Source organism: Triticum aestivum, chromosome 3B (genome assembly GCF_018294505.1).
Source record: "Triticum aestivum cultivar Chinese Spring chromosome 3B, IWGSC CS RefSeq v2.1, whole genome shotgun sequence".
Classification (NCBI taxonomy): Eukaryota; Viridiplantae; Streptophyta; class Magnoliopsida; order Poales; family Poaceae; genus Triticum; species Triticum aestivum.
The window spans coordinates 23,022,743-23,032,522 of NC_057801.1; positions in this window are offsets into that span (position 1 = coordinate 23,022,743).

Sequence of the window (9,780 nt, forward strand, 5' to 3'; positions counted from 1 at the left end):
AGTCATCCATCGCGCCATCATGTGGCAATTTTGAGACTCCGTGATACCATCCACGGGATAGCTGGCAGGAGCCGTCAAGACATGCTCCGGCTGAAGCAGCTCGGTGGAAGCCATGCTGCTTCTTCCGCTGAGATGGCGGGGTAGCTTCGGGGGAAGCTTCGGCAGGTCGTTTGCTGCGATCTGCTGCTTCTCGTTCCTCTTCTCGATCCTCTAGCCCCATTACCCTTTCGTGCAGCGCCTGTAGTTGGTCCTGCTCCAGTTTCTTCCTCCTCTCGTGGGTTTTGTAACCCCCTGCGTCCGGAAAACCAACATTCCACGGAATGGAGCCTGGCGTGCTTCGTGTCCGTCCAGGGTGCTCAGGATTCCCAAGGGCCATTGTGAGCTCGTCCTTCTCCCTGTTTGGAAGGAACGTCCCTCGCTGCGCTGCATCGATATAGTGTCGAAGGTTCTTGACTGGTATTTCCAGTTGCTCGTCCGTCCACTGGCAAAACCCTGTTACAGGGTCCAAGGTTCCGCCAGACCCGAAGAACCAAGTCCGGCAACGGTCTGGCCATCTCATTGTCTCTGGTTCGATCCCTTTTTCAAGCAGATCATTCTCAGCCTTGGACCACTTAGGCCGGGCTTGCAGGTAGCCACCTGACCCCGTGCGATGGTGAAGCGTCTTCTTCGCAGCATTTTTCTTGTTTGTCTCCGACATCTTCTTACTCTTTTCTGATGTCTTGTGGGCCACAAATGCGGGCCAGTGATCTTTGATCTTCTCATATTTGCCGATGAATTCTGGTGTCTTTTTATTTTTGACAAACTGGTTCAGCTCTTTCCTCCACCTCCTCATTAGGGTTGCCATCTTCTTAAGAGCACAAGACTTGATTAATTCCTCTTTAACTGGCTTCTCCGGATCCTCCTCCGGCGGTAGGGTGAAATTTGCCTTCAGCTGAGTCCAAAGATCTTCTTTCTGCATATCATTGACATAAGACACCTCAGGGTCTTCCTCCTTAGGCTTATACCATTGCTGGATGCTGATCGGGATCTTGTCCCTAACAAGAACCCCGCACTGAGAAGAAAATGCCTTCCTTGTCCGGATGGGTTCAATCGGTTCGCTGTCGGGCGCGATTTCTATGATCTCAAACTTTTCATCCGAGCTCAACTTTTTCTTCGGGCCTCATCTCCTTACTGAAGTTGTGCTCGATCCGGAGGGCTAGAAATTATAAGGAAGAAAGACGAGAGTAATTAATATGTGTACATATACCAAAACAATGGAAGCATCAATTAACTAGTCAGCCGGGCTCGGTTCGGTCACCGGAGCAGTCAGCACGGTCTCCTTCTTGTTCCTCCATTGTGTCATCGGAGCCATCATGAACATAGTCCTGTTCTTGTACCGGCATTAATGGGCCGAAGCCATCATGAACATAGCCCTCTTCTTCACCCCGTTCTTCCAGCTGACCAACAAAGTCGAGGAGAAATGACGCAACTTCATCCCTTCCATTTGCGATTATGTCCCTCAATATCGCTTCTGTTTCTTCGTCTCGACAGTGCTCCATAGTTTCTGCAAATATTTACAACATGTTTATATATGGTACAGATGGCAATCGTAGAACTAGCTAGCTAATCACAATAAGGAATCATGTTAGTGGCCTCGACGCTGCTTCTCTAGGGTTTGGGGTCACCTCGACACAACAACGCTTCGAGAGAGTTAATTTGTCGGGTAGGGGCGCGGCGGGAGGGGGTAGGAGACCAACATCGTTTTCTCTCTAGGGTTTGGGTGTCCTCGAGAGTTTTGGTCGAGCGAGAGGGCCGAGGGGGGGTATTTATATCGACCGCCCCTCATGTCGAAGTTATCTCGAGGGGGTTATATCGACAACGACGCGACAACGACGAGAAAGGAAAATAATTAAGGAAAAGGAAGAAAAGAGGAAGAAGGAAGAAGGAAGAAGAAGAAAAAAAGAGGAGAAGAAGAAAGGAATAGAGGAGAAGAAGAAAAAATAGAATTTTTTTCTATTTTTTCTTCTTCTCCTCTATTCCTTTCTTCTTCTCCTCTTCTTTTTCTTCTTTTTTCCTCTTCTTATTTATTTCTCCTCTTCTTCCTCTCCTCTTCTTCATCTTCTTATTTTCCTTTTTCCTCTCATTCTTTTTCTTGTTCTTTCTTCCTTCTTCCTCTTTTCTTCCTTCGACCCTCTCGATCCCTCGACCCTAGAAACCTCGAACCCTCGACCCTGAAACCCTCGACCCTTGACCCCTTAACGACCCTCGACCCTCTACCCTAGTTCCCGACCCTCGACCCCTCGGCGATCCTCGACACCCTCGTTCCCGATAAAAATTAAGAAGAAGAAGAAAAAAAGAGGAGAAAAAAAGGAGAAGAAGCTCCTCTATTCCTTCTTCTTCTCCTCTTTTTTTCTTCTTCTTTCTCTTCTTCCTCTCCTCGTCTTCTCCTTCTTCTTCTCCTTCTTTCTCTACTTATTTTCCTTTTCCTTATTTTACTTTTTCCTCTCCACTAACATAAAATGCACTATCCTAAAATGCAACAAACATAAAATGCACTAAATTGATCAACTAACCTAAAATCAGTGATAAAATGCACTAACCTAAAATCGATATCTACTAACAACTTAAAAAAATAATACATATATGAAAAAATGCATATATGAAAAAAAACATCATCATATCATCAACAGAAAAAATAGTATTTTTTCTAAAAATCTATCTTTTGCATATATACATCAACATATATATACACTAACCTAAAATGCACAAAAATGCTATCGGAGAGGGGGTATATCGACCCCCCTCATGTATCCACATACATACATCTATACATACATATATACTTACATATATGTATAAATTTTTGCAGATATAAACTTTTGCATATATAAAGTTTTTCTAAAATCTAACTTTTGCATATATGAACATATATACACAGAGAACATATACATATATACACAGAGAACATATACATAAAATGCACAAAAAAATAAGAGGAAAGGGCGCCGGCGGCCGGACCGAAGGCGGCGGCGTGTGGTCGGGGCGACGGCGACGGGGTTGGGGAAGGGGCGGCGCGCGCGGCGACGGCGACGGGGTCGGGGAACGGGCGGCGCGCGCGGCGACGGCGACGGGGTCGGGGCAGGGGCGGCGCGCGCGGCGACGGCGACGGGGTCGGGGCCGGCAGGGGCGGCGGGCGCGGCGACGGTGTCGGGGCAGTGGCTCGGCGGCGGCGACGGCGAGGTGGACCAGCCTGACGGCGTCGGGGCAGGGCTCGGCGGCGACGGCGACGAGGAGCAGAAGGCGTCGGGGCGAGAAGAAACAGATGGATTTTGGCGAAAACTGCTAAGTGCTGTATATATACGAAGGGCATTGGTCCCGGTTCGTGACTCCAACCGGGACTAATGCCCCCCTTTAGTCCCGGTTGGTGCCACCAACCGGGACCAAAGGCCTCTTTTTCGGCAGCCCAAAGGGCGGGAACCGGCGGCCTTTGGTCCCGGTTGGTGGCACCAACCGGGACTAATGCCCACCCTTTAGTCCCGGTTGGTGCCACCAACCGGGACCAAAGGCCTCTGTGCTGCCCGCCTCGGGGCCAAAGTTTAGTCCCACCTCGCTAGTCGAGAGGGGCGCGCAGTGGTTTATAAGCCCCACTGCCGCACCCCTCTCGAGCTCCTCTCCACCGCAGGCTTTCGGGCCTACTTGCTATTGCTTTGCCTGATGGGCCTTCTGGGCCTACTGCGGGCCTGAATCCTGGCCCATAGTAGGGTTTCTAGTCGTATTCAGGCCGTGGGGGCCCAGTAGGAGGCATTTTTTTGTTTTTTTGTTTTCTTTACTTATTGTTGCTATATTTATTTTTTTCCAGTTTTTTTCTTTTGTTTTCTGCATTATTTATTTTCTTTTGTTTTTTGCTTTATTTTTTAATTGTTTTTGCTTTTAGTTTTAGGAAAATTATAAACTTTCTGTTAGTGCCATTAGTTTTCAAATTTGAAAACACTTTTTTTGTTTTTTTGTTTTCTTTCTTGCTTTATTTATTTTATTTTGTTTCTACTTACAACAAAATACTTATTGTTGTTTTTTCTTTTGTTTTCTGCATTATTTATTTTCTTTTGTTTTTTGCTTTATTTTTTAATTGTTTTTGCTTTTAGTTTTAGGAAAATTATAAACTTTCTGTTAGTGCCATTAGTTTTCAAATTTGAAAACACTTTTTTTGTTTTTTTGTTTTCTTTCTTGCTTTATTTATTTTATTTTGTTTCTACTTACAACAAAATACTTATTGTTGTTTTTTTCTTTTGTTTTCTGCATTATTTATTTTCTTTTGTTTTTTGCTTTATTTTTTAATTGTTTTTGCTTTTAGTTTTAGGAAAATTATAAACTTTCTGTTAGTGCCATTAGTTTTCAAATTTGAAAACACTTTTTTTGTTTTTTTGTTTTCTTTCTTGCTTTATTTATTTTATTTTGTTTCTACTTACAACAAAATACTTATTGTTGCTATTTTTAATTATTACGAGGGCCGAACCATAAGACATTAAAGCATTTCAAATGAACTCTGAAAAAGTTGAAAGTTGGCATGGTATCATAAATTGACCCACATAGCATGTGCATGTACAAAACGGACAATGGTATCATACTCGTCAGTTACAAAGTTGGCATGGTATCATCATAATAGTTGCGGGAGAAAGTCTTCACTTTTTCTTCGCTTGTGTCATTTGCTTATTGCGCCGTAACCATGGATAATCTTCATCGTTTATCAGGATGCTGGGGTCAGCCTTGACTTTGAAGGGAGGAATTTCATGAAACTTTTCATAATCTTCAGACATGTCTGTCTTGTCCTCCACTCCCACGATGTCCCTTTTTCCTGAAAGAACTATGTGGCGCTTTGGCTCATCGTATGATGTATTCGCTTCCTTATCTTTTCTCTTTCTCGGTCTGGTAGACATGTCCTTCACATAGATAACCTGTGCCACATCATTGGCTAGGACGAACGGTTCGTCAGTGTACCCAAGATTTTTCAGATCCACTGTTGTCATTCCGTACTGTGGGTCTACCTGTACCCCGCCTCCTGACAGATTGACCCATTTGCACTTAAACAAAGGGACCTTAAAATCTACTCCGTAGTCAAGTTCCCATATGTCCACTATGTAACCATAATATGTGTCCTTTCCCCTCTCGGTTGTTGCATCAAAGCGGACACCGCTGTTTTGGTTGGTGCTCTTTTGATCTTGGTCAATCGTGTAAAATGTATTCCCATTTATCTCGTATCCTTTCCAAATCAATACAGTCAAAGATGGTCCCCTGGACAACAAGTACAGCTCATCACAAACAGTGTTGTCACCTCTGATACGTGCTTCCAACCAACTGCTGAAAGTCCTGATGTGTTCACATGTAATCCAGTCGTCGCACTGCTCCGGGTGTTTGGAGCGCAGACTGTTCTTGTGTTCATCGACATACGGGGTCACCAAGGTAGAGTTCTGTAGAACTGTGTAGTGTGCTTGAGACCAAGAATATCCGTCCCTGCATATTATTGAGTCCCTTCCAAGCGTGCCTTTTCCAGTCAGTCTCCCCTCATACCGCGATTTAGGGAGACCTATCTTCTTAAGGCCAGGAATGAAGTCAACACAAAACCCGATGACATCCTCTGTTTGATGGCCCATGGAGATGCTTCCTTCTGGCCTAGCGCGGTTACGGACATATTTCTTTAGGACTCCCATGAACCTCTCAAAGGGGTACATATTGTGTAGAAATACGGGGCCCAGAATGACAATCTCGTCAACTAGATGAACTAGGACGTGCGTCATGATATTGAAGAAGGATGGTGGGAACACCAGCTCGAAACTGACAAGACATTGCACCACATCACTCCTTAGCCTTGGTATGATTTCTGGATCGATCACCTTCTGAGAGATTGCATTGAGGAATGCACATAGCTTCACAATGGCTAATCGGACGTTTTCCGGTAGAAGCCCCCTCAATGCAACCGGAAGCAGTTGCGTCATAATCACGTGGCAGTCATGAGACTTTAGGTTCTGAAACTTTTTCTCTGCCATATTTATTATTCCTTTTATATTAGACGAGAAGCCAGTCGGGACCTTCATACTAAGCAGGCATTCAAAGAAGATTTCCTTCTCTTCTTTGGTAAGAGCATAGCTGGCAGGACCTTCATACTGCTTTGGAGGCATGCCGTCTTTTTCGTGCAAACGTTGTAGGTCCTCCCGTGCCTCAGCTGTATCTTTTGTCTTCCCATACACGCCCAAGAAGCCTAGCAGATTCACGCAAAGGTTCTTCGTCACGTGCATCACGTCGATCGAAGAGCGGACCTCTAGGTCTTTCCAGTAGGGTAGGTCCCAAAATATAGATTTCTTCTTCCACATGGGTGCGTGTCCCCCAGCGTCACTCGGAACAGCTAGTGCGCCGGGACCCTTTCCAAAGATTACGTGTAAATCATTGACCATAGCAAGTACGTGATCACCGGTACGCATGGCGGGCTTCTTCCGGTGATCTGCCTCGCCTTTGAAATGCTTGCCTTTCTTTCGACATTGATGGTTGGTCGGAAGAAATCGACGATGGCCCAGGTACACATTCTTCCTGCAGCTTGCCAGGTATATACTATCGGTGTCAAGTAAACAGTGCGTGCATGCGTGGTATCCCTTGTTTGTCTGTCCTGAAAGGTTACTGAGAGCGGGCCAATCGTTGATGGTCACGAACAGCAACGCCTTTAGGTTAAATTCCTCCTGTTTGTGCTCATCCCACGTACGTACACCGTTTCCATTCCACAGCTGTAAAAGTTCTTCAACTAATGGCCTTAGGTACACATCAATGTCGTTGCCGGGTTGCTTAGGGCCTTGGATGAGAACTGGCATCATAATGAACTTCCGCTTCATGCACATCCAAGGAGGAAGGTTATACATACATAGAGTCACGGGCCAGGTGCTGTGATTGCTGCTCTGCTCCCCGAAAGGATTAATGCCATCCGCGCTTAAAGCAAACCATACGTTCCTTGGCTCACTTGCAAACTCATCCCAGTACTTTCTCTCGATTTTTCTCCACTGCGACCCGTCAGCGGGTGCTCTCAACTTCCCGTCTTTCTTACGGTCCTCACTGTGCCATCGCATCAACTTGGCATGCTCTCTGTTTCTGAACAGACGTTTCAACCGTGGTATTATAGGAGCATACCACATCACCTTCGCAGGAACCCTCTTCCTGGGGGGCTCGCCGTCAACATCACCAGGGTCATCTCGTCTGATCTTATACCGTAATGCACCGCATACCGGGCATGCGTTCAGATCCTTGTACGCACCGCGGAAGAGGATGCAGTCATTAGGGCATGCATGTATCTTCTGCACCTCCAATCCTAGAGGGCATACGACCTTCTTTGCTGCGTATGTACTGTCGGGCAATTCGTTATCCTTTGGAAGCTTCTTCTTCAATATTTTCAGTAGCTTCTCAAATCCTTTGTCAGGCACAGCATTCTCTGCCTTCCACTGCAGCAATTCCAGTACGGTACCGAGCTTTGTGTTGCCATCTTCGCAATTGGGGTACAACCCTTTTTTGTGGTCCTCTAACATGCGATCGAACTTCAGCTTCTCCTTTTGACTTTCGCATTGCGTCCTTGCATCGACAATGACCCGGCGGAGATCATCATCATCGGGCACATCGTCTGGTTCCTCTTGATCTTCAGCAGCTTCGCCCGTTGCAGCATCATCGTGCACATCGTCTGGTTCCTCTTGATCTTCAGTAGCATCACCGTATTCAGGGGGCACATAGTTGTCATCGTACTCTTCTTCTTCGCCGTCTTCCATCATAACCCCTATTTCTCCGTGCCTCGTCCAAACATTATAGTGTGGCATGAAACCCTTGTAAAGCAGGTGGGTGTGGAGGATTTTCCGGTCAGAGTAAGACTTCGTATTCCCACATATAGGGCATGGACAACACATAAAACCATTCTGCTTGTTTGCCTCAGCCACTTCGAGAAAATCATGCACGCCCTTAATGTACTCGGAGGTGTGTCTTGAACCGTACATCCATTGCCGGTTCATCTGCGTGCATTATATATAATTAAGTGTGTCAAAAATCATTACAGAACATCATGAATAGATAATTAAGTGACCAAATTAATAGAAGTTCATCATCACATTAAAACCAAAGTACATACATAGTTCTCATCTAACAACATAAAGCTCTGCAGAGCATCTAAATTAATTAAACCATACACTGAAACTATGTAAAACATTTCAATGCGAAAACAAATGCGATCATAATCGCAACCAATGTAACAACTGATCCAACGGCATAATGATACCAAGCCTCGGTATGAATGGCATATTTTCTAATCTTTCTAATCTTCAAGCGCATTGCATCCATCTTGATCTTGTGATCATCGACGACATCCGCAACATGCAACTCCAATATCATCTTCTCCTCCTCAATTTTTCTAATTTTTTCCTTCAACAAATTGTTTTCTTCTTCAACTAAATTTAACCTCTCGACAATAGGGTCGGTTGGAATTTCCGGTTCAACAACCTCCTAGATAAATAAAATCTATGTCACATTGGTCGGCATAATTGTCATAAACAATAAATGAACCAATAGTTATGAAAAGATAATATATACCACATCTGAATCATAGACAGGACGAGGGCCGACGGGGGCGGATACCAAAACCATCGCACTATATAAGATGCAATAATAAAAGTAAGAAAATTATACAAGTATCTATATAAACATACAAGTAAGAGTTTTTTTCCTTTCAGAAAGAAGATAAGAACAAGAGGCTCACCACGGTGGTGCCGGCGACGAGATCGGTGCGGGCGATCGACGGCGGTGAAGACGGGGACGGGACGTGACGGACCACTAAACCTAGACAAATATTGAGAAAAATGGAGCTTGGAGGTGGAGCTTGGAGAGGAGAAAGCTTAAGTAGTGTGGCTCGGGCATTCCATCGAACACCGCGTGTGCATAGGAGGTGAGCTAGAGCACCACAAAGCTCTCTTCTCGCCGGCCACGAAAAACAGAGCAGTGAGAGTGCTCTGCTCGCGGGGTATATATAGGCAATTAATTGGTCCCGGTTCGTGGCTTGAACCGGGACTAAAGGGAAGCCTTTGGTCCCGGTTCATTCCCCCAACCGGGACCAATGGTGGTGGGCCAGGAGCAAGGCACATTGGTCCCGGTTCGTCCCACCAAAAGGTCCAGACGAACCGGGACCAATGGCCCACGTGGCCCGGCCGGCCCCCGGGGCTCACGAACCGGGTCCAATGCCCCCATTGGTCCCGGTTCTGGATTGAACCGGGACTAATGGGCTGACCCGGCCTGGACCATTGCCCCCTTTTCTACTAGTGGTTACAAGGCTGCTGGCGCACCTTGACTTGCATAGTCAACATTGTGATGGTGGTGGCGCCATTTTCCTATTAGTGAATATAGTTAATAGCCAAATAGACTACAAATATTCGATCGGATTGAATACAAAAGCATATCAATCGGTGACTCAACACTAAAAGACTATATATCATTCGATCGTTTCTAAACTAAAAAAATTGTACACCAAAAAAAAATTCTGCACTTAATTCACTATTTAAATCATATCAAGCGAATTTTCAACACTGAAATACTATATCCATGGATTCTACCCACTACTAAATTTCTACAAGTATGGATTTGTACACTAAAAAATTTACACTACTAATTAAGTATTTTATACAAATTACACTACAAAAATTCTACACAAAGCAATCCATGGATTCTACACTACTAAATCGGACTCTACTAAGCAATCCATGTATTCAACACTACTAAAACTGACCACGGATTCCA